The sequence below is a fragment of the Bombina bombina genome, chromosome 9 (assembly GCF_027579735.1).
Source record: "Bombina bombina isolate aBomBom1 chromosome 9, aBomBom1.pri, whole genome shotgun sequence".
Lineage (NCBI taxonomy): Eukaryota > Metazoa > Chordata > Amphibia > Anura > Bombinatoridae > Bombina > Bombina bombina.
Window position 1 is genome coordinate 39,761,899 of NC_069507.1, and position 27,573 is coordinate 39,789,471.

Here is a 27,573-nt window from a genome sequence, read left to right on the forward strand (position 1 = left end):
CATGTACACAAACACATACACATTTACAAACACACACTCACACACACAAACATACACACTCACAAATTTACAAACATGCACTCACACACACATACAAACATGCACACATGCATGTACACATACACACACATTTACAAACACACACTCACAAACATACGCACACACACTTATAAGACACATATTGCAAAGAGATTGTAATTGTATTTACAATTTTACAGGAATTACACATATCATTCAGCAGTGAACAGGGCAAATAACATATACTTATATTGTCTCATATAACATTGCACATTTAAGATGATAAATCTACTTCCTAGTCACCAATTAGGTTGACAATAAATGAACATCACCTACATCAAAATAATAATTATTTTGCTATAAGTAGTTTAAGGGAACAACATTCAGTATTAAACCAGTTTCTTGAAATTATATAATTTAGTCTAGACCTGATGTTAAGAAGAAGTTCCCTTTAATTTATATCCATATTATGCTTTAGTAATCTCTTTGTTAAACCAAAATTGATAGTTTTACTTGCTCATGTTATGCTGCTTGAATTAAATACATAAAAAATATTTCTTTGATTCAGCACCATCAATCCGCCCAGAACTATTTGAATTCAATCGCATTCTATAGAATTCTGCCTTATCTCTTATTACTCACTCTTGCCACTTCGTTTTATATATTTTTTTAGCAGAAAATAGAATTGAAACTCCAAAAGAAACAGACAAGGTTGTTCTAGCTTTCGGTATGATGTGAAATACTGTTAATATTTGAGGAAAGTAGACAGCTGACAAAATTGTAAAATGACTCTATATATCTTAGGCCATAATGTCATTGTTATATACAGCATTGCACATGTCTAAGAGATGTCACTAGGTCCAAAATTTAGGCCATTTGGGAAGAGATTACCAGGGGAATATTTGGTATTAAATGTCAATAGAATATGTTTACAGTATGGAAACTGTTATCAGGTCAACAAGAAAGGTACTGTGTTTCCTGGTGTGACTGAGGGCCAACTGGACACTTCTATGTGTCATTTATCAAGTTGCTAGATAGTTGGTTGACAGTTAAGAATAAATGTATGCACAGCTGGTTTAGTCCATTTTAAAGGCATGTCCAGATTAAAAGTACAACTTCAGAATGAAACTGAAGTGCTTCTGAACAAACACACATTGTTTTCCGACTTATTCTTATTAGCTGGGCCAGTTGGCCTCTTTTCTTTTTCTAAAGAAATGCAACACCAGCAATGCAATTCCATCTGACTTTTTAGGTAGATATTTAATTTGATATGGTGTATGATATGGTTTATGTACCCAGTTAATCAGTATATCAGACATCCTTAGATTATACTTGGAAAAAAAAGTATAAATCTTTTTGATCTTCACTCTGGGAAAGGTTTTCTGTTCACTTCTTCAATACAAAATTTTGTGTTTCAAAGAACAGAAAGGCTATCAGTATTTGTATGGGTTTTAGTTTATTCTCAGCCTTTATATTCAATAGCTGTTTATTTGACTTGATGAGTTACACTATTAATGACTATACAACCATTCTGCACAGCCCTACTTGTAAAAATGTGAAGCTAGTGAACATTTGTGTAGAGAGAGAATCATTCAGCAATAAAGTTTAAAAAAACAAAAACATACATTTCCCCCCAAAATTATTAATATGAAACCCCTATTATCATCCCTTAAACCTTTAATGATTATGCACCTTCTCATCAATCACTCTCTTCACCCTCAGATATCATTTACTTATCCAGATTATTCACACTCTTCCTGCACCTCTCTCAGATCAACCTCCCTTTCCCTGCACCCCTTATAGATAATCACCCTTACAGATCACCCTCCCTCTCCCTGCACCCCTTATAGATAATCACCCTTACATATCACCCTCCCTTTCCCTGCACCCCTTATAGATAATCACCCTTACAGATCACCCTCCCTTTCCCTGCACCCCTTATAAATAATCACCCTTACAGATCACCCTCCCTCTCCCTGCACCCCTTATAGATAATCACCCTTACAGATCACCCTCCCTCTCCCCGCACCCCTTAAAGATCATCTCCTTTACAGATCGCCCTCCCTTTCCTTGCACCCCTTATAGATAATCACCCTTACAAATCACCCTCCCTCTCCCTGCACCCCTTATAGATGATCACCCTTACATATCACCCTCCCTCTCCCTGCACCCCTTATAGATAATCACCCTTACAGATCACCCTCCCTTTTCCTGCACCCCTTATAGATATTCACCCTTACAGATCACCCTCTCTCTCCCTGCACCCCTTATAGATAATCACCCTTACAGATCACCCTCCCTCTCCCTGCACTCCTTATAGATAATCACCCTTACAGATCATCCTCCCTCTCCCCGTACCCCTTATAGATAATCACCCTTACAGATCACCCTCCCTCTCCCCACACCCCTTATAGATCATCTCCTTTACAGATCACCCTCTCTCTACCTGCACCCCTTATAGATCATCTCCTTTACAGATCACCCTCCCTCTCCCTGTGCCCATTATAGATCACCCTTACAGATCACCCTCCCTCCCCCTGCACCCCTTATAGATCACCCTTACAGATCACCCCTTTCCCTGCACCCCTTATAGATCACCCTTACAGCTCACCCTCCCTCTCCCTGCACCCCTTATAGATCACCCTTACAGATCACCCTCCCTCTCCCTGAACCCCTTATAGATCATAACCCTAACAGATCACCCTCCTCTCCCTGCACCCCTTATAGATAATCACCCTTACAGATCACCCTCCCTTTCCCTGCACACCTTATAGATAATCACCCTTACAGATCACCCTCCCTCTCCCTGCACCCCTTATAGATAATCACCCTTACAGATCACCCTCCCTTTCCCTGCACACCCTATAGATAATCACCCTTACAGATCACCCTCCCTCTCCCTGCACCCCTTTATAGATAATCACCCTTACAGATCACCCTCCCTCTCCCTGCACCCCTTATAGATAATCACCCTTACAGATCACCCTCCCTCTTCCTGCACCCCTTATAGATAATCACCCTTACAGATCACCCTCCCTCTCCCTGCACCTCTTATAGATAATCACCCTTACAGATCACCCTCCCTCTCCCTGCACACCTTATAGATAATCACCCTTACAGATCACCCTCCCTTTTCCTGCACACCTTATAGATAATCACCCTTACAGATCGCCCTCCCTTTCCCTGCACACCTTATAGATAATCACCATTACAGGGTCAGTAAACAGCTTGTAATTACAAGACATTTTTGTTGTGTTGCTAAAGAATAACATATCAGCCGAGTCTTAACACATGTAAAACAAATAAACATCATTTTTACTGTAAAACCACCCAGCATTTGCCTTATTTGGGGGAGTCAATCTGGGCGTTAGTCCACATACAACAAGGGTAGCCAATGTTGTATAAGTTTGTATACAATGTTTTGTTTTGCAAGTATCTGATAAAGCCAATGAGGAAAATGTATGTAGCAGCGTTAGCCTAATAAGTCAGCAGGGGCATTTCAAGTTCTAAGAATTATAAATTTGTTCAGAAGTAAATTAAATGAAAAAGGGGCAAAGTAAATAAACTATTTGTTTCATCATACACATCTAAACTTTATATTAAAATTTCAAGATGTTTATTGCCCCTTTAATTATGGCTGTACCAATGTCACGCAGCTATATTAATTTCTTTTAATTTGTTTTTTTACTTTTAAAGTTTATAACTAATTATCTGTCTCTATAAAAATCTCAGTAACCAAAGCAGACCCAGTCAAAGAGACCATAATGATTGCTGTTGGATGACCCTAATTTAGATTTGTTATATTTTTACATGTGCTGATCTATTCCCACTAAATGACTTTACAGATGATGCTTTCAGCTTCCAACACAATAGATCAGATCAATTTTTCCATTTGTGCATTAAAATTCTTGACATTATGATACAAATAATAAGCGTTAAATCAGGGATCATACCTTAAGTGCAGTTATGCAGATAACATGATCAGGTATTGCAGGTCATAAACACATTGTGCCGGTCTATTTACATCTCTGTAATAAGATATTCCTTTTAGCAGGCATTCTGGTGTCCTTTGTACAGGTGCAAGAAATATGAATAATGTTAAAGATTATAACTTAATGGGATAAGTAGATCTGTATAATTATGTTCTGTCCTCTATTATTTAAATATTATCACAATCACTAGGTGACTGGGTACAGCCTGCATTTTGTTTTATACAAAATGAGAAGAGTGGAACAAATATTAAATTCTGCAATAAAAAAAACTCACAGAACGGGCTGAAATAGTAAAACATAACTTTTATTCACTAATAATAATAATACAGAGGTATGACAACAATATCAGATGAACGGTTTACATATCTATCTATCTATTTATCTTTCTATCTATCTGTCTGTCTAGCTATCTATTTATCTTTCTTTCTAAGTATCTATCTTTCTACCTGCTAGTGGCTGATTGGTCATCAGTGTGCAGGGGGGGCATTGCACAAGCACTTCTGGTGAAATGCTTGTGCAATAATATATGCAGAATGTCCAGCAATGCGCATGTCCGGCTAGCAAATCATGTCCGCTAGATATTTGATAATGGAGCCCAGTGAATGGAGAGTTTTATTTCACAGCACAATGTATTTAAAGGACATTAAAGGGACAGTAAATTCCTTTGAAAATTCATATAAAATATTTAGTTATGTTTAGTTATGTGCAATGAAACATATTTGCAATATATTTTCATTATTTATTTTACCACATTTTCATGTAATTTAGTTCTGCAAATTAAGCAATTTCTAATTCTCAGAACCTAAAAGGCTCACTGTTGACTTGTTAAGGCTAACCCTGCTTTTTGTTTCTCCATAATTGGATTTAACGGATAACAACTGCAAAACAATGTACTTAATACTAACTTTATGACATTGACTAGCCTTGTTGTCTGCAGACTAAAGACAGGATAGGCTCCTCCAAATAAGGCAAATGGTGTATGGAGTTTGGCTATTGATAAATAACTGCAGTAAAAGGGATGATAATTTGTTTTTAAAAACATAAAGACTTTACCTGTCTGTTATTCTATAGCAGCACAAAAGAAATGTCTTGTAATTACAAGGTGTTTATTGTCCCTTTAAATATCTCTTGCCTTTGTTAGAAATTATGCTTGTCCCAAGCTCCATAGTGAGGCTAAAAAACAGATTCTGTTACCTAGGTTACAGATTTTTCTTTTTGGCCTCTCTAGGGAGTGTGGCACAAAACACAATTCTTTTACACAAAAGCAAGAGGGGTTTAATGCCCCTTTAAATACTAAATAAATGCTAGATAGAATAATGCATTCAAAGAAAAGATTAGTCTGAGAATAACATGTAGATGTATTTTAAAGTGGGAGCTGCCATGTTGTAACTTAGGTTACCTTCTCTGCTGTGGCCAATTGGGGACAGTTATAAATAGGTCACTAAGTGTGCAGCCAATGGCTGTGTGCAAAATAGCAGTGTTCTGCAATTTAATTTCTAACTGGAACTAAAAAGCTGACAATTTCAGAATGGAATTACATGAAAAGGGGACAGAATAAATAATCAAAGTATATTGCAGACTTCTTTTTATATGTGTCATTTATAATTTTTTTATTACCATCTCAAGTGTTTAATGTCCCTTTAAGCCAGCCTTACATTAAGATATATATATATATATAGTTTTTAGTAGCACTTTTTTAATGCATTAATATTTTTAACATATATATTTGCTGCTCTTTCATAGACATGATAGAAACGTTGCATTTACAATGTAACTGATTTAGAAACCACACACTACTCACTGAAGTTATATTTCACATTTAATCATGTAGTCGTCATTCACATATTTCCCATTAAATGAACTTGGCACAATGTCTTGCTCTATTCATTAAGCCCACAGAGGAATGTACGCTTAAAAGGAGCTCACAAATCCTTTGTACCATTTCCAGAGGAAGATTTGTGCAGAATACTTGGCTGTGTCCATAACTTTGTTTGATCACAAACATAAATTCAAAAGCTTTGTTTATAATTATGCCTTATTTCTTATTGTAATACTGACCAGTAGACTGAAGATGCATCACACCTCCCCACCTCTGTAATGAACTCTCAAATTTAGTAAATCTGTGTGTGATGTCATATGCTTAGTGTCATGTTGCTGTGATGTCATTGGTGACATCATCTTTGTGTGTGTACCATACAGATACATTGATGACTTCACTACTTTACTGAACTTGTTCACTTGATGATAACATTTTGAGCATTGGTTTTTCTGAACTGCTCTGTTCAAGACAGATATATACTGGTAATCGTTTTTGATATATCACAGGGAAATTCTATGTGCACAGGTCATCTGAAATATAACTTCTGCTTAATGTAACTTAAATGTCAGTTCCACAAAGATTTAGAACTCAATATTTGAACTGGTCTACCCTTCCAATCAGGATGAGTTTTAGGTATACTTGGTATATTTTGTAATAAGTAAATGTGAGCCAGCTGTTATTATCTCACTCATATAATTGATTAGATTATCTTGCATACTTTTTTGACAACACATTTAAACTGTATTTTTTTAAAGGTAATGTTTAGGTTTTATTTTGTCCATTTTTTGTTGAAACACTTGAAAGTGCTGCAGCATAGCTGTAAAAAGCTGACAGGAAAATATCACCTGAACATTTCTATGTAAAAAAGAAAGATATTTTACCTCAAAAATTCCTCAGTAGCCACATCCCATTGTAAAGGACTTCCAAGCAGCAAATCAGTATGTCTGTCCCGGAACAGTGGAAGGAGCGAGCTTTCGTGCACTCTCATCTTATTTCCCTATTAAAGGGACATGAAACCCCAAAAAAATCTTTCATGATTCAGATAGAGAATACAATTTGAAACAACTTTCTAATTTACTTCTATTATCTAATTTGTTTCATTCTCTTAGTATCATTTGTTGAAGGCACAGCAATGCACTACTGGTTTCTAAATGAACACATGGGTGAGCCAATGACAATCAGTATATATGCATCCACCAATCAGCAGCTAGAACCTAGTTTCTTTTCTGCTCCTGATCTTTCCTAGATAAACCTTTCAGCAAAGGATAAAAAGTGAAGGAAGCAAATTAAATAATAGAAGTTAATTGGAAAGTTGTTTAAAATTCTATTCTCTATCTGAGTCATGAAATAAAATTCATTTCCCTTTAAGTTTAAGGAAGTTTACTATGAAATCTCATGAGAGTTAAGTGAAATCTCATGAGCGTTAAGTGAAATCTCATGAGATCACAGTAAAAGAGTTCATGACCTCTTCACTGCTGATGCTGATTGGCTGCAGTTATTTTTTTTACCTGCAGTTGAGCAGCAGCTGAGTATAACTTTTTACACAGAACTTACTCTGCTGAGCTTTGGAGATTGAGAGGTAAAATATCTTCCTTTTTTACATAGAGATGCTCAGGTGATATTTTCCCGTCAGCTTTTTACAGTTATACTGCATCAGTTTCAAGTGATTTAGCATATGAGTATTATGTACCTTTAATGTTCTTTACAGAAATATGTTATCATTTTGTTGCATTGCTTTTCTTCTGTGAATATGCAGGGCTTTGGCACCTTCATAAAGAATTGCTGTTTCAAAGTTTCTCAAAATGGCTGGAATGCATTTTGTGAAAATTCAGAATTCTGATCCCGCCATATGTTTCACATTTATTGCTTGATATGTGCAAGAACTCATTTACCTCTGTCCATAACTGTCCAAATGTTGCTAACAATGCTTAGACTGCTCTTAGAATTTTTTTGTGTGTGTGTGCAATACAGTAATTAATTTCTGATGTATATATAAGAATTACTTGATAATAAGAGATACAACTTAGCTAGGGACAGTGGAATGAGCACAAATAAAATAAATCATCAAATGTGTTAGCACAATGTTACTTTATTTTGGACCAGATTACAAGTGGAGCACTATTTAACCCTCCCGCTTGAATGTTATCTGCGCTAGAAGTAAACTTTATGTGTGCGTCGGGTTGCGGGTTTAAGAGTTGAATAAAAAAGTCATCGATCGCACGCTAACACAACAACCGCAAAAAGCTGATGTTAGAATATCACACATTCAATAACTTATTCCTCCATAGAAGTCAAATGAGCAAAAAAGGTGGGGAAAAACAACTCACTCTCGCGCTTACCCAAACGCATATTCCTCAAGTGTGCTAACCTGAGATAAAAATATATTTTACATTCTAATGTTCTGCACATAGAATAATATGTTCTATTTATTAAATACATATTTCTACATATAGCTGATGGTATTTTGCACAAATATATATTTATACCTATATATTGGCATACTGATATATAGGTATAGATATATACAGATATATATAAGAATGCTTCAATGCACTATCTATGTATATATATGTATGCATATGTATTTATATGTTTATAGGTGTATTTATGTCTGTAAATACATATATACGCGTATAAATCCATAAATCCATATGTACACACACACACACACACACACATATATATATATATATATATATATACATACATATCCATCTTTAGACATGTATATGTATGTATTCCTATGTTAAAGTCCTTTGCCTGATTTTTTTCTAACACCTGAGACATAATATTATATATTGATTATTATATTTTTTAAATAATTTTTAATATATGATGCTATTATAAATGTTAGTGTACTTTGTAATGTATGTTTGATAAGTTTGTGACACTTTTTAGTTTTGCAAAACAGCTAACCACAGCTCTGAGGTCACGGTAATCATTCTAGCGTACATCGTGATTGCGATCACCCGTTCGCATTTACTTTAAACTTGTAATACGAGCGCTAACCTTATACACGCAATAGCATTTCACTCATAATCTGGCCCTTTATGGGCAAATACATTTTGAAGGAAAAATCTTTATAGTTGTATTCCATGTATTATAATCTGCTTTACTTCAGCGCTCCGTTATCATCTTCCTGCAGATATACAGTAAATGGGAGAAAATAGATTGGTTAGCATGTCTTTGAAGTGCTGTTATCTGCCTGATTCTTGCTCCTAATTTTAGAGTGAAGGGATTAGCTGGGGTTCAGGTGATTAGTGGTCGGCAGGAGGTCCATGGTGACCAGTGCAGGCGGTCTTAGTCAATCAAATGAGTGACAGGTGATGGCACATTTTATGCCCCAGTGAGAGAAGGCTTTGTCCTCCATGCCCATCTATATATAGACTTGAGGCAAGTATTTGAGAATGTGGTTTTAGTGTTAAGTTCGCTGTCACGTTAGCAGACATTGAATCTGATAATCCCCACTGATACAGTTCACTAATACAGTAAATGGCAGGTTTGGAATGGACACTTATTGTCCCAGGGGTCACGTTAAACTATTTTAGAAAAGTACACTCTCTTTTTTTAGGATACAGTACCCAAAATGTACAGCTATATGTTGTGTGCAAATCCTAATGTAAAAAATAATAATAATAATAATAATATAATATAAGACTTTTCACACCTTTTAATTAATTCATATATTTTTTTTGGGGAGTAAATATAAAAAACATCAATATTTCATTACATATATCATTTGTTTGACGTAACAAGATTTAAAAAAAAAAAATCTTATTAAGGAAAGGTTTGCTGGAGCTATGATCTCTGTAAATTATCTTTACAAATTAATTTTACCATTTAGAATAACTGATGTGTTTTTTCAGAATGAATGTTATTATTGTAAAGGGAACTTTTTTTGTATGTAAAATGTTATGTGTATAAATATAATTTTATATATATATAATTGTATGTATATATATATATATATACTATATATATATATATATATATATATATATATAGAGAGAGAGAGAGAGAGGAGAGAGAGAGTGAGAGAGAGTGAGAGAGAGAGAGAGAGAGAGAGAGAGAGAGAGAGAGAGCGAGAGAGAGAGTAAAAAGGCACATTCACATAACCTTCATTATATTTGCTATGTAAACAAAAGTCCTCTGAGGAAAAGGGAGTTTTGTTTGCCTAAAACATCACAAAAAAACTTTTTGTCTACGAATATTAGTACTCCCATGTAGTGCCCCTGGTTGTCCCCAGATGCACCAATTGAGTGTGGCACTAAATGTAACAGCATAAGAAGGGATGCTTTCGTTCTCATTCATACGCCCTGACAAAGCCCCATCTCACATCCAGATGAGGGGGGTGAAACGTGCGTCGGCATTGGCCTGACTGGCTCACGAGGTGGTGAGCATCTGAATTCAGTGTGTCTCTCAGTACATTTGTTTGAATACTAAGTGCGTATTTGAAGCATGGATTTCGAGAAGCAGTCTCTACCTTGAACAAACGGAGGTTTCTAAACAGCCGCAAAATCTTCAGGAAGGTGCAGTATACATCCTGAGTCCAAAGTCTTGGGTTTACACAGAAAGCTGTTGCCATTGTGTCCATGCAGGAACCGGCTTTTACTTTTACTTTTCTGAAAGACTGTGATTACTGGTGACGCTAACCTTTGTTGACATATGGGACATGCACCTAGATGCAAAATGTACATGGATGACTTGATGTGTATATACGGCTGTCTCCTGGCATAATAACTTGCACAGAATGCTTTCTGGCTCCTCATGTCTCTTCGACAATCCATACTAATCATGGTTACTTATGCTTGATATGCTCAATAGAGCTTGCTATCACTTTTTTGCTTGCATGCATTTATCTGCATCCTCAGCATTGCTCTATAGGGTGGGTACACTGACAACTTAGATTCTACTAATTTCACCTGCCCAGGCTATACCTCCTTATAACTTCTATGGGGGTTCTGTGTGCAGCAGGGTGTAGTTGGTCAGTTAACCACCCTATGTTACCTTATAGGTTCTTTGCATGTCTATGCTCACACTGGCGCCCTATGCTTACCCTGACCGGTCAGGTTTCTTTATGTATGTAAGCTATTGTATATATGTGTAACTTGGGTATGAACTTTACTTTGTCTATACATTAGAAATGAGATTTATTCAACATTTTTTAAGAAATACGGTGTATCCTCGAAATGAATTGTCTTTGTATATAAATAAATTGACACTTTTGTATTTTTGAAGTCATGGAGCTGTTTCTTCTTTAAAAAGAATGCTGATTTCCCTGTCTTTTTTTGAAACAAAGATTTTTTGTTTCTCCTGTAGTAATTCATAAAAATAATTATAAGGGTCTGCACCACTAGCCCTAACCGACATTCTATCTAGGGTTGATGTTTAAATCACATTATCTCCAGCTCTATAACTACCACTTGCCTCCCACTTTGTTTCTTGCTTGAGATAGATATATGTATATGTATATATATATATGTATATATGTATATATATATATATATATATATATATATATATAAGCCCTACCACTTAGGTACCGGCATGATGCTCCCTAGCAGCTAAAAGCACTCTTGCCACAGGTTTTAAAAATAATAATAATAATTAAAAAAATAAATAGGAAACAAACTACACTTGACTTATTGTGCAGAATCTAAAAAGATGGTAATAGCAAAATAACTATTACGCTCTCCTTTAAATGAACTTGCAAAACCCTTTTCTACTGGCTGTTTAAAATAAAGGATGTATAATATTTTTAAAAGTATTGTGTCAGCCACAACCAACAGGCGTGAGCACAGTGTCATCTAAATGGCACACATGAACTAGCAGTCTCCTGCTGTGAAAAGCTAATAAAAAAGCATGTGATAAGAGGCTGTCTGTAGTGGCTTAGAAACAGACAGAAAATTAGAGGTTTAAATGTTATAAAGTATATTAATATAACAATGTTGGTTGTGCAAAGCTGGGGAATGGGTAGTAACGGTGTTATCTATCTTTTAAACAATAACAATTTTGGTGTTGACTGTCCCTTTAATAGTGGAGAGGGACACGCCTCTGCAAATATGAAAAGAAAGCATTGTCACAAGTTTAAAACTAAAATATTAAATACATTTTTAAAACATCTTTTAGACAAAACAAAGCAACTAAGTAGAATAAGTTTTATTTGGGTTTTATAATGAAGTGGAAACCTCTTCTGGTTTGAAATGATATTTTGTGTGACGAGCAAGTGCAGATCCTCAAGAGAAGGCCAGTATGGCTATTTTTAATGTGCCCTGGCTTAGTACTATTTTAGTCTAGAGAGCCATTTACATAGCTTGTTAGGAATGCATGCTGAGGACAGAACATTTCAAGCTTAATTAATAAATGTCATACTCACATTTTAGTTTGTGACATCCAGTAATTTACGCAAAGCTAAAGGAGCCCAATCCGGATATTCACTTGCTCATATTTGTGTTAGAAGTGGTTGTAAATTTGGTGTTTATTTTTTGCTGGTTCAAATTTAATCTTCAAGTTGAACAGAAGGTTTGCTCATAAACAAAACATGGGTGTAAAAATGGTTATTAAATACTTTATGTCAAAATTGTGGTTTATATTCACACAGATTGTTGGCAAATTACTTCTATGAGGTCAATACAAGATGATAAAATGCTTCTGTGAAAATAAGAGATATGGCTGAATGTTACCTCCTCCAAAATAATTAGATAGTGGAGATGAGAACATGTATCTCTACTAAATTTCAAAAGTTAAAATTTCATTTGTTTTTAGTTTTAGTGAATATTGATGGATATTGTTGCATTTAGCATATATATACTGATATGCAGTTAATGGGACACTAACCCTAAATTTTTTTCTTTTGTGATTCAGATAGAGCATGCAATTTTAAGCAACTTTCTAATTTACTCCTATTATAACATTTTCTTCATTCTCTTGGAATCTTTATTTGAAATGCAAGAATGTTAGTTTAGATGCCGGCCCATTTTTGGTGAACAAACTGGGTTGTTCTTGCTGATTGGTGGATAAATTCACCTACCAATAAACAAGAGCTGTCCAGGGTCTGAACTAAAAAAATAGCTTAGATGCCTTCTTTTTCAAATAAAGATAGCAAGAGAATGAATAAAAATTGATAATAGGAGTAAATTAGAAAGTTGCTTAAAATTGCCTGCTCTATCTGAATCACAATAGAAAAAAATTGGGTTCAGTGTCCCTATAATAACAGATATGGTTGCACCAAAGTTTTTTTAACACAATAAAACCCCTCGACTACCATTAACTAATTGTTATAAATTATATTCCAGATCATGTTGTACAGGTAAAATATATATTTGTCATTATGATTTAATTCCACTATAATTTTATGTGCAAAAACATAATATGGAAGCTTGTATGATTTTTTAACATATTTGTCTAAGTAATTCCAGTCCAGTTGAACAGAAACAGGTTAGAAAAAAACAATTGCATTATGTTTTGCAATATAACATGCAAAGCTATTAGAAATAAGTGGTTTACAGGCTTTAAAAGAGATTTTCACTGGGTTTTTACAGATATGAGTCCACCTTAGTGAAGTATAATATTACAGCTGATTGATGTAGTAAGTATTATATCAAGAATGTGTTTTTCATTATATTATTACTATTATTAAATTATTATTATTATTGTACTTTTAATATGTGAGCTGACCATGTGCAAAAATGTTAACTTGGGAAAAGAGGCAAACGTTGGTTGCCTGAATTAGAAAAGACCAAACATCTAATGAAAAAAAATACTTTTCTGGTGGACTGAAATCTAGCTGCTGTGTTACCGCAATGCAAAGGATTGGGTGAAGTAAATTCAGTAGCAAACTGCTAAAATAACAGGTGATAAATCTATTTTCTAACTGGTTTCCAATTGATTTAAGTTTAAAACCAAGCAAAAAAAATAAAATAAATAGCCATGCAAGAAACTGCCAGTTCTAGCTGATTGAAATAGATCCTTAAGTTGAAATGAGAACTACAGAAATTCAATATGGTGAATGACAGCAGCAGACAATTAATGTGACATGGCTAATGAATACATCCTAAGAGTGTCAGTAGTCAACCAAAGTAACATGCCCATAGGCTGAATGCTTATGAAGGATGACAATAACTTGCAACCAATAGGATAAGACCATAGTGTAGATCATTAGTGAGCAGAATGGCAGCCAATGGAATTTACCTATAGATTATATTGCTTATAGTTACTGTTGTCATGTTTTACATAGAGAACTTCAGCACTGGACTAACCAAGCATATTAAGCAAAACATTCTATTTCCATGGTAGTCTCTACACATTATCTCCTTTTGTCTGAAACCCACCTGCTCACCTGCCTTGTCTATCACTCTTCATTTGTCAATACTGACTTTCTATTTCCCTCCTCTTGTTGTCTCTCTCGCCTTTGTCCTAGCAGTCTCTACCATTTCTTGTTCTCCCTTACTATTAATGACAATGTGCTTCCTTACACTGGGCACTACTATCTGCCCCTGTCAGCCTGTCTCTTCTAATGTCCCTATATATGTTTTATTAGGCTGTATCACACCAACCTACAATGCAGCCAAAACAAATATATAGTCTTAAGTTTTTTTTATGTTTACAGGCATAGCCTTCAGATTTTTTTTCACATAAAAATGTTTAAAATATATCAGACATTTTCAAGAAAAAAAAATAAATCAGATTTACACTGTTATGTCTGTGGCCAGTGCTGAGTCCGTTCTAATTGGTGGATTAAAACAAGATTCCGTAAGCATCATGATGTTGACATATTTAAAATATGAGCTTAGTTCCATTTGTAAATGTTATTTCAGATTTAAAAAAAAAAAAAAAAAACGAGAGAGAATGACTATTAACAGAGATTTACTGTATAATTATGAGACATGAAATTTTGGATTTTTAGCTTGTATTTTAAAATTATTCTCAATTCATAGCAGTATAGCATCCCAATGACTATTATATTCCTTATCTTGTTTCTCAGTATATACATTTAAATAGATTTTATGGGATCTTCTTGGGTGGCATAAGCATTTGGTTTGGCTAGTATAAAACAGCTCATGAATTCTCATGTGTTAGTTATTTAACAGTAATTCACTAGATCCCGGACTGTAATTGGCATGGTCAGTTGTCTGTAGTACATTAGCCACCACCTGACACAACCTACCTCATGGACACAGTATGAGAGGACATGGGAGAACACGGTGCATTGCCAAACATTCCTCAATGTGCAAATATAGCACGGACTGAGGCATACCTTCCACCACTGGCAATGACCAGAAGCTCTATATTACATCATACGTAAGTACATAGCTATACACTAACAGCTATTTATATAGCCCAATAAAACAGCTGTGCTGCTCACAAGGCTGTTAGCCCATTTTGTGCATAATGTAACTAGAATAAAGGGCATTAAAGTAAAAATAAAACTCATGATTTAAAGAGAGCATGTGGTCTAAAAGGGACATGACCCCCCACTCGCATTTTCTTTCATGAATTAGATAGAGTATATCATTTTAAACAACTTTCCTATTTACTTCCATTATCTTAATTGCTTTATTCTCTTGGTGTCTTTTCTTGAAAAGCTTACCTAGGTAGTCTCAGGAGCTGGTAGCTAGATGCTGATTGGCAGCTGAACAAATACACCTCTTATGATTGGCTCACCCGATGTGCTCAGCTAGCTCCCTATAGTGCATTGCTTCTTCATCAATAAAGGATACCAAGAGAATGAAGCAAAACTGATAATAGTAGTAAATTGTAAAGTTGTTTAAATTTATATGCTGGATCTGGATCATGAAAGTAAAAAGGTGGGCTTCATGTCCCTTTAAGCTAATTTTCAATTTACTTATACTATAAACTTTTAATTTGTTCTATTTGTATCCTTTGTAGAAAAACATACCTAGGAAGTTTCAGGAGCTGCAATGAGATCTAGCTGGTGGTTGATGGTTGTACACATATGTCTCTTGTCATTGATTAATCAGGTGTATTTAGCTGGTTCCCTGTATTATGTTGCTGCTTAGGAGTTTACTGTAACTATGTTAAATTTATAAGAAAGCAATTCTGCAATAATTACAGCATTTTAAGTACAACTAATTTATTTTCCTCCTGTGTTTTGCTAAGTCAAGTCCCATTCAAATAATTGGTATCCGCATATTTTTACTTCCAAAATGTAGAACCTTATATTTACCAGTATTAAACCTCCTCTACCATTTACCAGCCCATTCCTCTAATTTTTGTAAATCCCCTTGCAAATCTTGCACTGACCTAACCACCTTACACCTGGGTAGGCTCAGGAGAGTGCATGTGTTTACTATATAGCAGTTTTGCAACAATACTTTCAAGAGTCATATACATTGTGGAAACATTGTTGTCTTCTATTATGTTCAAAAGTCTATACCATTTTTAAAAACATAGTTGCAAATCTGCTGCCATTTAGAACTTCAAACACATTTGCCTTCCTTACCTACCTAGATATGCTCTTTAACAACAGATACAGAGATAAGTAAAGTGATAAGAGAAGTTTCTTTTTTTAATTGTATGCTCTATCTAAATCATGAACGAAAATTTTAAAGTATCAGGTCCCTCATGAAATTCAGAATTTAATTTTACATATGAATTAACACTTTGGGGTCTATTTAACAAGGGCCAAATGGCCCCTGTTCCCTTTGTTGCCATGCAAGTCTTCAGGCTCACCGGAAACAGGAATTAAGAAGCAGCGGTCTTAAGACCGCTGCTCCTACACTCATACGCCGCCTCTGAGGCGGCGTATAGCAATCCGCCCGATCATGTACGATTGGGCTGATTGACACCCCCTGAATCTGCAGGGGTCGGTATTGCACCAGCAGTTCACAAGAACTGCTGGTGCAATGATAAATGCCAACAGCGTATGCTGTCGGCATTTATCGATGTGCGGCGGACATGGTTCGCTATAGTGGATCATGTCTGTCCGCACATATATAAATAGACCCCTTTAAGTGTACATCATGACACGTGGTCGTCACCTGCACAATATATTTACTGGGGATGATGGCCACGTGACTACATGCTTAAATACAGGTAATCATAGAGGTAAAAAGTATATTAATATAACAGTGTCGGTTATGCAAAACTGGGGAATAAGTAATAAAGGGATTATCTATATTTTTAAAGAATAACAATTTTCAAGTAGACTGTCCCTTTAAGCAGCCTTTTCTATAACTCAAAATATTGCAAAGTAGCTTTGGAAACCTAGAGAATTATAGAATCTCAGAATACCTTGCACAGGAATTTCCCATTAATCTACCTTTATGATAAGCACCCTGTAATTAGGTCACCAAATTGTGTCCATAAAGATGGCCCCAAAGGACAAAATGCGCCCCCAAGAGACTTTGGTCGATGTAGAAAAAACACCAGGATCAGCTCTTCTTATGACAAGTGGAAATGCTGTATAATGAACAAAGAAAGAAAGGCGCTTCAATGGTGCAGAAAATCTCAACAGAGATGGAAATAAGCTCAAAATCCCCATCCACTGAATGTTACTCACAGAGGTAGCGCACTATATTACAGTGTAAGTCAGGCAGGCTGGATAAATCGAGAGCCCACCAGCTGGCTCACTCCGGATAGCAGGTCCAACACCCTGTATGTGCTGTATATAAAGAGAACAGAGAGGGGGAAATAGCTCCAATGGTGCAGAAAATCACAACAAATATTGATGATATTCAAAATCGCCCCTCCAATCAATAATACTCACAAAAATAGTGCACTATATTGCAGTGCAAGTCAGGCAGGCTGGATAGATCAAAGCCCACCAGCTGGCTTACTCCGGCAAGCAGGTAACAGATATAGAACAGTCCTCCAAATAAAACTCACAAATCCTTGTAAAAACAAAACACCCCTATAGGTAAGGGGTAATTTATTGTGAACAAAGTTAAAATCAAAAGCAATCTCCAACGCGTTTCTCAGTGATTATGGCACTGTTTCCTCAGGCAGTGAATATAAGTAGATTAACAATACAACATATATAAAGCCTTTAGTTAACCAGACAAATATACAGTTGTCCAATGTCTGTGTGAACATTTGCATACATTATCCTAATTAACAACAAGCTTCTGCTGTGTAAAAATTAACCCCTTAGAAACATTCGTCCACCGTGGTTACTGACTTACACTGTAATATAGTGCTCTACCTCTGTGAGTAACATTCAGTGGATGAGGATTTTGAGCTTATTTCCATATCTGTTGTGATTTTCTGCACCATTGGAGCGGCTTTCTTTCTTTTTTCATTATAGCCTGTAATACAGGCACCGATCTATAATAGGACCAAGGATTCCCTCTGTAAGGAACAGTACCATAAGAATGCTTTTAGAGACTCACAAATGGCACAAGATGAAATTTCCTGGCATTCTGCCTTGTTACATAAATCTCTCCCAGACACCTCTCTCAGAGTTTATGATATCTACATTTGTAACAATCTATCAAAGTCTCCCATTTATTGTTAGTTTGGATTCTTTTGGAAATATTGTAAAAAAAAAGCACCATATTTATGTTTTAGATTAATCTAAATAAAGACAAGTTTAAAATAATTTTTTGTTGTATATTTTAAATGGACAGTACACTGTAAATTAGTTTTTCCTTTAATGCATTTCCATTGACTTGTTATACCAGCTGCAGAATATAAAGTGTATGAGAAATTGCATGTTTAGGTTTATTTATGTATATGAAACAGTTGTTTTGAAACTACAGCCTATTACAATAGGTTGCGCTTGCAGGTAAAATCAGAGCTCATTATGTTATTACTTTGCATACAGACACTTGCTTCCTTATTTTATATTTGTCTGTAATCCAAAGCTCAATACTTAAAGAGAACAATGTAAAATTAATATTTTATTAGTTATCTTTTCAGTTTCTTCTGCTGGCTGTGTTAACATAGCCTCTCAATAGCCTGTATTTAAGTATATAAACTTTCAGTATAAGTGGGGAAATCACAGGCTAAATCATCTATTTCAAATGCTGAAATAAGGCTAAACGAGCTACTTGTAAACAATTTAAAGGGGCAGTCTACACCAGAATTTTTATTGTTTTAAAAGATAGATAATCTCTTTATTACCCATTCCCCAGTTTTGCATAACTAACACAGTTATAATAATATACTTTTAACCTCTGTGATTATCTTGTATCTAAGCCTCTGCAAACTGCCCCCCTTATTTCAGTTCTGTTGACAGACTTGCAGTTTAGCCAATCAGTGCCTGCTCCCAGATAACTTCACGTGCACGAGCACAGTGTTATCTATATGAAATACGTGAACTAACACCCTCTAGTGGTGAAAAACTGTTAAAATGCATTCTGAAAAGAGGTGGCCTTTAAGGTCTAAGAAAATTAGCATATGAACCTCCTAGGTTAAGCTTTCAACTAAGAATACCAAGGGAACAAAGCAAAATTGGTGATAAAAGTAAATTGGAAAATTGTTTAAAATGACATGCCCTATCTGAATCATGAAAGTTTATTTTGGCCTAGACTGTCACTTTAATACACTCCAGCAGGTAAATTGGATCATTGGGAACAAGTTAAAGGGGAGAATATTTGGGGGTAAGCTGAGATATTAAGTGATTATGCATTAACTGAGCTTGATCCTATACGTACTTCTCAAGTTATCATTGATAGACTTTTTATTTGTCAAACATAACTGAGGGTTAAATCCCATTGATAAAAATGATAACTAACTGGCACAATGCACACACAGACAAAAATCTTTATCAACACCTTATTTCCTAACACAAACCGACAAGCGAGTAGCTGTCACTTTACTTGCACAGCTTTAAAAACACATCAGTCTTTGTATGACCCAAAGAGAAGGCTAAGGGCTGGTCAGATTCGGGGCTTGGCCATGCAAGCATTGGGGCTTAAGCCCTCATAAAGGTTATTGGAACAGAGATAGCAGGGTGTTATACAGTTATAGTTGCATGAAGGTTTCCATTTTAAGTTAAACACATGGGACAGACTCTTATAACTCTAACCTGCTGATCTAAACCTCACTGCTCTAACGGGATATCTAAGAAGTTTCCTCAGTACTGTAAGGTCCATCAAAAATTTTTAGCATTGTGATTTTTTTTTTTTAAGTTAACACATAGGGGCCTATTTATTATTGTGCGAGCGGACATGATTCGATATTGCTGATCGTGTCCGCTGCACATTGATAAATGCAGACAGCATACGCTCTGGTGAACTGCTGGTGCAATACCGCCCCCTGCAGATTCGCGGGGTGTCAATCAACCCGATCGTATTCAATCAGGTTGATTTCTTTCGACGATTTCTGTCCACCGCCTCAAAGCAGGCGGACAGGTTATGGATCAGTGGTCTTTACGGAGCTTGATAAATATGCCCCTTATTCAGAAATATTATCTAGTGGGGAAAAAATATAGCATCTTCTATTAGGAGAAAATAACATTAAAATATTTATATAATATTATATAAAAAAAAGCAAGTGTTAGATGAACATATTAATAATTCTGAAAATAAATAATAATTGATTTAAATTAAAATTGTAGAAAGTATTTTTTAATAAAATATGTTTTAAAATTAAAAAAATAAATAATGTAATCTTGTTAAAAAGATAGATAAATTATGTAGGATGGAAATATATTTTTAACCTGGAATGGTCTATATAAATGCAATTTATAACATGTTTTCTTAAAGGGACGGTCTACACCAGAAGTTTTATAGTTTATCTCAGTTCTTTTGACAGTCTTGCATTTTAGCCAATCAGTGCTGACTCTACATGCATTAGCACTATGTTATCTATATGACACATACGAACTAAAACCGTCTAGTGGTGAAAAACTGTCAAAATGCATTCAGAGAAGAGGCGGCCTTCAAAATCTAAGAAATTAGCATATGAGCCTACTTAGGTTTAGCTTTCAACTAAGAAAACCAAGAGAACAAAGCAAAATTGGTGATAAAAGGGATTGGAAAGTTGTTTAAAATGACATGCCCTATCTGAATCATGAAAGTTTAGACAGCCCCTTTAAATATTTTAAAGGCAAAGACCTCGTCAGATCATTTATTAAAAATAGATATTAATTAACATTTAAAAGTTGTAAACCTATCATTGTAAAACACGAAAATACATCAATAAAAGTTATCATATTTAAAGGGATGGTAAAGTCTAAATAATAATTTCATGGTTTTGAGTATGCCATTTTAAACAACTTTCCAATTTACTTCTTTTATCAGTTTTGCTTTGTTCTCCTGGTATCCTTTATTGAAGAGCATACCTAGGTAGGCTCATGACCAGCAATGCACTTCTGGGAGCTAGCTGCTGATTGAGGGCTACACATATATACACCTTGTCATTGGCTCATCTGATGTGTTAAGCTAGTTCCCAGTAGTGCACTGCTGCTCCTGAGCATACTCTTTATCAAAAGATACTAAAATAATTCAGAGGCATAACTAGAAACCACGGGGCCCAGGTGCAAGAATCTAAGAAGGGCCCCCCACCCCAAACAAAATGTGAATTTGATACATATCTTTTTATCTTTTTTTTTTTTTTTTTTTTTTTACATTTAACACAGAAAAAAAATGTGAATCAGATTACATGTCTGCAAAAGGAGGTTCCCTGAGCCCACAGTCTGTGAGATGGTCTGACCCCCTATTACTCCTTTTGCAGACCCACCAGTACTGTATATAGTGAGTTAGTGACACAGGCCTCTATTTATCAAGGTCTGTCGGACCTGATTCGACAGTGCAGTTCAGGTCTGACAGACCTCGCTGAATACGGCGAGCAATACGCTCGCCGTATTCAGCATTGCACCAGCAGCTCACAAGAGCTGCTGGTGCAACGCCGCCCCCTGCAGACTCGCGGCCAATCAGCTGCCAGCAGGGGTTTGTCAATCAACCCGATCGTACTCGATCGGGTTGATTTCCGGTGATGTCTGTCCGCCTGCTCAGAGCAGGCGGACAGGTTATGGAGCAACGGTTTTTGTGACCACCAGAAACACGGGGCATCAAGCTCCATTCGGAGCTTGATAAATATGCCCCACAGTCTGTAATCTGCCGGTTAGATGGCTGGCCTGACCCTACCCGCCCCAATACTTTATAAAGTAACCACAGTAGTCAGTGACATGGTCCAGCCCCTCCCCCGTACTGTATATTAAGGTTGCCACCCGTCCCTTAAGATACAGAACACTTATAAGTTACACATGCTGCAGGGTGTGCAGGGAGGAATATGAATAGTACTGTCAAGAAACACAATACATGTTCCTCCCTGCACACCCTGCAGCATGTGTAACTCATAAGTGTCCAGGAAAACATGGCTAAGGTGGCAACCCTAACTGTATATAGTGGTACTGTATAGTCACACTGTTTACCCCCTGCCCCCCCATGCTGTAGTAACAAGGTCCGTAATTTGCTAGTTCCACAAACATACACACATACATGCATAAATACACACACAGTCACATACATACATACACACATACACACACACACATAAACACCAATGGGTAAAACAGAACACTAACCCCAGTAGTCAGAGACACTATTAAAGCATCATGTCACACTCACATGATATCAGTGCAGGCAGTGACAGGTCAACATTTTTTTTGTTTGTTTTTTTAAGCTGGGCCCCCACCCTCAGGTGCCCAGTCGCAGTTGCGACCTCTGCACCACCTGTATTTCGCCCCTGAAAGAATTTGATAATAAAATAAAACTGGAAAATGTTATGCTCTATCTGAATCATGAAAGTTAAATTTTGACGTTATTGTCCTTTTAATAATTATAACAACGAGAATACAAAATATAAACTATAACATAATGACCTAAGAAAAACATTAATGTTCCAATATGTAAATATAATTGTTGTGTCTTTTTTCCCACCTTTTTACTTGTTAAAAAAGAGGTCAGTGTAAACATCTCTAAGTAAGGGTGTATATATAGTTTAAAAAAAAGAATTATAATCGGTAGAAATAAATATACTTCTTCCACTTATATCAGATAATTAAACCCTGTTACAACAAATACTTAAATAAAAATGTAAAGCCTGATATTTACAGAGATTTTGTAAGTAATGTTTCTGAAAGGCACAGAAGATATTCACACATTTCCCTTGTGGGACAGAAACACTTTTTATTTTTTCTATGCTAAAGAAATCAAGTTCATTTAGAGGGGAAACCAGTCCAGCGAGAACTCTTTATGGCCTTGAAAGTTCAAGTACAACAACCGTATTAATACATATTCCAAACAGGCTGGAATCACAATAGATAATTGTCCACCATTTGCAATTTGCACGATCTGTTATTGGTTATAATAAAAGAGACATTGATAGTTTTTTTAATGCTTGCTTCTGAAAAGAACGTGATGCCTTTGGGCAATGTAGAAAATAATTCTATCCATATCTATGCATTGATTTTGCAATTACATCCCATTAAAAGGACATAGACGTGACCAATTTCCTGCCCTGTGACTATGGATAGTTTTGCGCATCATGGGTTTGAAGAGTTCAGCATAACAATGGACTGATGGAATAGCAAGTGCATTCCCTATGATGATTTATTTTATTTCATTATAGTCACTCATTATTTTTTTTCGTAATCAAATAATGCTTAAATTGTTTTAATTCTAAATATTTTTGGTCTTTTGAGCAGTGGATCCCACCACATGGAATAACACTGGAACTGGTGAAGTAGGTGAGACAGAGAATTCAAGAGAGACCACCAAGTGAATATGGCACAGTCTCTGATGCCACTTTTCAAATTGTTGATGAAACCAGTTTGGTTTTAAATCAAACTGCTCAGTTCAATCCATCTAGCAGTGATGCATAGTTGAAAATCAGAAATGCATTCATTAACAATTATTATTGTCTGGTATCAATATACTGTAAAATAATAAGGCTTATTGCAAACATAAATTAAATAAAACATTTGATAACTTAATTTTTGCTTTTTATGCCATGATAAGTTGCAAGCTATGACCTATACTTATGTGCCTCTAAGCAAGGATGAACTGTAAGGGGCAGAAATGTATGTAATAGACAGGTTTGCAGTATACTTCATATTCTTGATTCTGTGCACTCAGATGCCCAATATAGTCATTAATTTATGCCCCTACTAGGGACTAGGAAGCTGGAAAAAAGAGTTAGGATGGCCTAAGGCAAAGTAATAGTAGACCAAGGACCTGTGGTAGATCTGTGGGATGTACAATGGTAATAAAACTCCCAGTATTTTAAGTTACCCCATTGTGCTTGTTGGTCTGAGAGGGAGGTTAAAAAAATGACACTTTCACTGTTGACCTTCCTACCAACCACAACGCTGCCCACCCCAAATTAACTGCTGAAACCGACTACATTCATTCATTTTTAATTTAACGTCATCAGTTTAATTTAAATTTGCGTTCTAGCTTTGTGTTATTAAATGGAACAGAATCTATTTCTTAAATATATATAGGGACATTTGAAGAAATCTTAGTTTTTTTTGTTTGTTTATTAAGAATGAATGCTCCTGTGCTGAATAAACCAACAATTTCTTTCAAGCCTTTAGAAATATGCATGTGTTCACCAATAGATCCATCTGGCAGCCTTAATACAACTTTATTGTCTATGCACAAACATACATTTCCTGTTAGTTTCAATTTTAAATTAAACTGCTTCATTAAAAACATTTTAGCATGTTTATTTACCACTCTTTAAAATATATGATAAAAAATGAGTGTGATGTCCCTTTAAGATTTCTATAAACTTTTAGCAAATGTAACATATTGATAGTTCTTTGCAACATAACAATATGCTTTCATTTTTTTGTTTTTTTTAATTTGCAAAAATAATTATTTCAGCCAAACTACTGGCAGTGGAGGAGTTAATCTCCCAGTGGCTGAGTTAGCTATGGAATGTATACATTGCAGATATAAATGAGTTAATGCCAGAATGAATGCAATATCAAGCATATCCCTATGTTTGGTAATGTTTATAAAACTAATAGTTACTATGGAGAATGTCATCAATATATCAACACAGCTTTACTTTTCCTCTAGGAACCATATATAGGGGACACACACCATCACAAGTAGTGCCAAAAATAATAAATTAATAAGACATAATTGACTAATATGTGCCCTAAGGTGTATATATATATATATATATATATATATATATATATATATATATATACAGGGTTTGAAAGCGATATTTTTCCACCCTTGTGTGTGTATCTGTGTAACTGTTGTGCGCAAGTGATAAGGGGTATATTGTGGGTCTTTTTTGCATGTCTGAAGTGGCACATGTATAACAAGCTGAAAGTGAAAGTGTTTGCTTAAGGACAATTGAATTTAGCACACAAAATAGTGAGACTTCAAAGCCCTGGTTAACTGTTATGCAAGACAAAAAAGTTGCACTGTTAAATTCATAATAACACTGTCTAATAAAATAATTATTTAAAATATTGCATAAAAAAGGTAACAGAGATATGTAGGTATATATACATTTTATATATATATATATATATATATATATATGTGTGTGTGTGTGTGTGTGTATTTATATGTGTATATAAGTATTTACAGACATATATACACATAAATACATATATATATATATATATATATATATATATATATATATATGCACAATGGAGCCCTTTGCAGTCAAGTAGCTGAAAACATGGAAAATCATATTTTTGCAATAGTTATATTTAATAAAATGTTTAACTGTGTATTTACTGTAAATATTTCCCATTCCAATGTTCTTTAAATAGGGGAATATGTTCTAAGTATTTTTAATAGATATTCCTGTATATATCTGTATATATTTAAACATATATATATATATATCTTACCAAATAAACATCACATATATAGCAATATATATTTATTAATAAATAGAACATATTTTGCTATGTGAAGAACATTGGAATGTGAAAAATTTATATTTCATGTCGGGTTTGCGCCTTGAGAAAATGCAATCGGGTGAGAAAATGCAATCGGGTTTGCAAGTGAGTATGGATGTTATGTTTTTTCCAGTTTTTTTGCTTTATTGAAGTCTATGGGAGAATATGTTAACGCATTTGCGATTGCGATATTTGAAGTTCGGCTTTTTGGGTGTGTCGGGTTAGTGCTCGTGGGAAAACTTTTTACTTTCAACTCTTTAGACCGCTGTTTCATAACTGCTGTTTCCGGCGAGCCTGAAGGCTCGCGTAGAAACAAGGGGAACAGGGGCCATTTGAAAGTTGCTTAAAATTAGAAACTTGCTTAAAATTGCTGCTCTATCTGAATCATAAAAGTTTAATTTTGACTAGACTATCCCTTTAAATACTGGTTTATGGGCCCTCAAAGGATATGTGCATATGCCACTGAAAAACAGAATTCACTTTTACAAGAAGCACTTTTGCTAATAGGAGTAAATTGCAAAAATGTTTCAATTTAAAATTTAAATATACCCATGCACACTTCAATTTTGACCTTTCTATTCCTTTAATCAAAAATATAATATATGAAAGAATGAAATTATTGTATTTGAATGTCCCTTTAATTGAGTAAAAACCTAAAGTTACATTATTTGACTTAGATCAAAACTGCAATTGCAGAAGAAGAGTAGTGAAGTGTGCTCAGGCACCTCCAGGTTACAATTCTAGCCTCTATGTATAGGCACCTCATGGAATTCCAGGGCAGCTAAAGCTGTGATTCCTGTGTAATGTGAAATCTCTCTTGGACGTGTTGACAGTCAGCTCTGTTTTTAGCATAGCTCTGAAGGTCAGAGGAATGTTCCCAAGTGCAGAGAGCTAACAACTTATAATGTGAAGAAGAAAACTTTACTTTACCGGCATGAGTACTTCTTCCTTACTAGTACATAATGCATAGCTGGCCAATTGTTTTATAGGTTGTAGTCACTATAAGAATGGTTGCAACAAAAAAAACAAAAAAGATTTGTGCTTTAAAGCGACATTAAACTTAAAATGTAATTTCCAATAAAATGGTTCATTATTCACAGTGAAAAAACTTTGCTATATATATTTTGCCTGCATTAGGGCTCGATTAAAAGTGGAACGCAAAATATCGCTTTCCCAGAGTGATATTTGCACTCCACTGAGTAATACCAGTGCGCTCAACTGTGCGCTGGTATTACAAGTTAGGTGCAATGCGAACGTCGTGACCTTGCATTTGCCTTGCACAGAAGCTTTGCGCTCACAAGAACGTGCTTCCTTAGGCTCAAATGGGAGCCTCATTCTCATGCCGTCAGACATGCGATGTGCAGCAGATTGTAAATATATAGTATGTATATAAATATATACATAAACATATACATTTACGTTCCGGAGGTGAGAAAAAAGGCTCCAAAACCTGCTGCAAAAGGCTCCAAATGGCTCCAAAAGGCTCAACAACTTGCTGCAAATGGCTCCAAAACCGGGACACTTGTTTCGTATTGCGAAAAAAATTCGTAAACCGAAACACGGTTTCCCATAGGAATGCATTGAAAACCAATTAATGCGTTCCGGAGGCTCCAAAACCTGCTGCAAAAGGCTCCAAAACCTGCTGCAAATGGCTCCAAAAGGCTCCACAACTTGCTGCAAATGGCTCCAAAAGGCTCAACAACTTGCTGCAAATGGCTCCAAAACCGGGACACTTGTTTTGTATTGCGAAAAAAATTCGTAAACTGAGGCATTTTTTTCCCAGAATTTTCATTCGTAAACCGAAATTTCGTTTACCGAGGTCCCACTGTATATTTATATCGAACATACAGTCCCCATATACCACAATATAAAGGCACTGTGTTCACACCACACCCATT

The 27,573-nt window shown here is 35.4% G+C and overlaps 1 protein-coding gene across 2 annotated transcripts in view; it reads left to right on the forward strand.

The window, feature by feature from the left end:
* The window catches only part of LDB3 (LIM domain binding 3), a 129,369-nt gene that overhangs the window by 30,275 nt on the left and 71,521 nt on the right, over positions 1-27,573 (forward strand). The gene's annotated exons all lie outside the window — the stretch shown is intronic.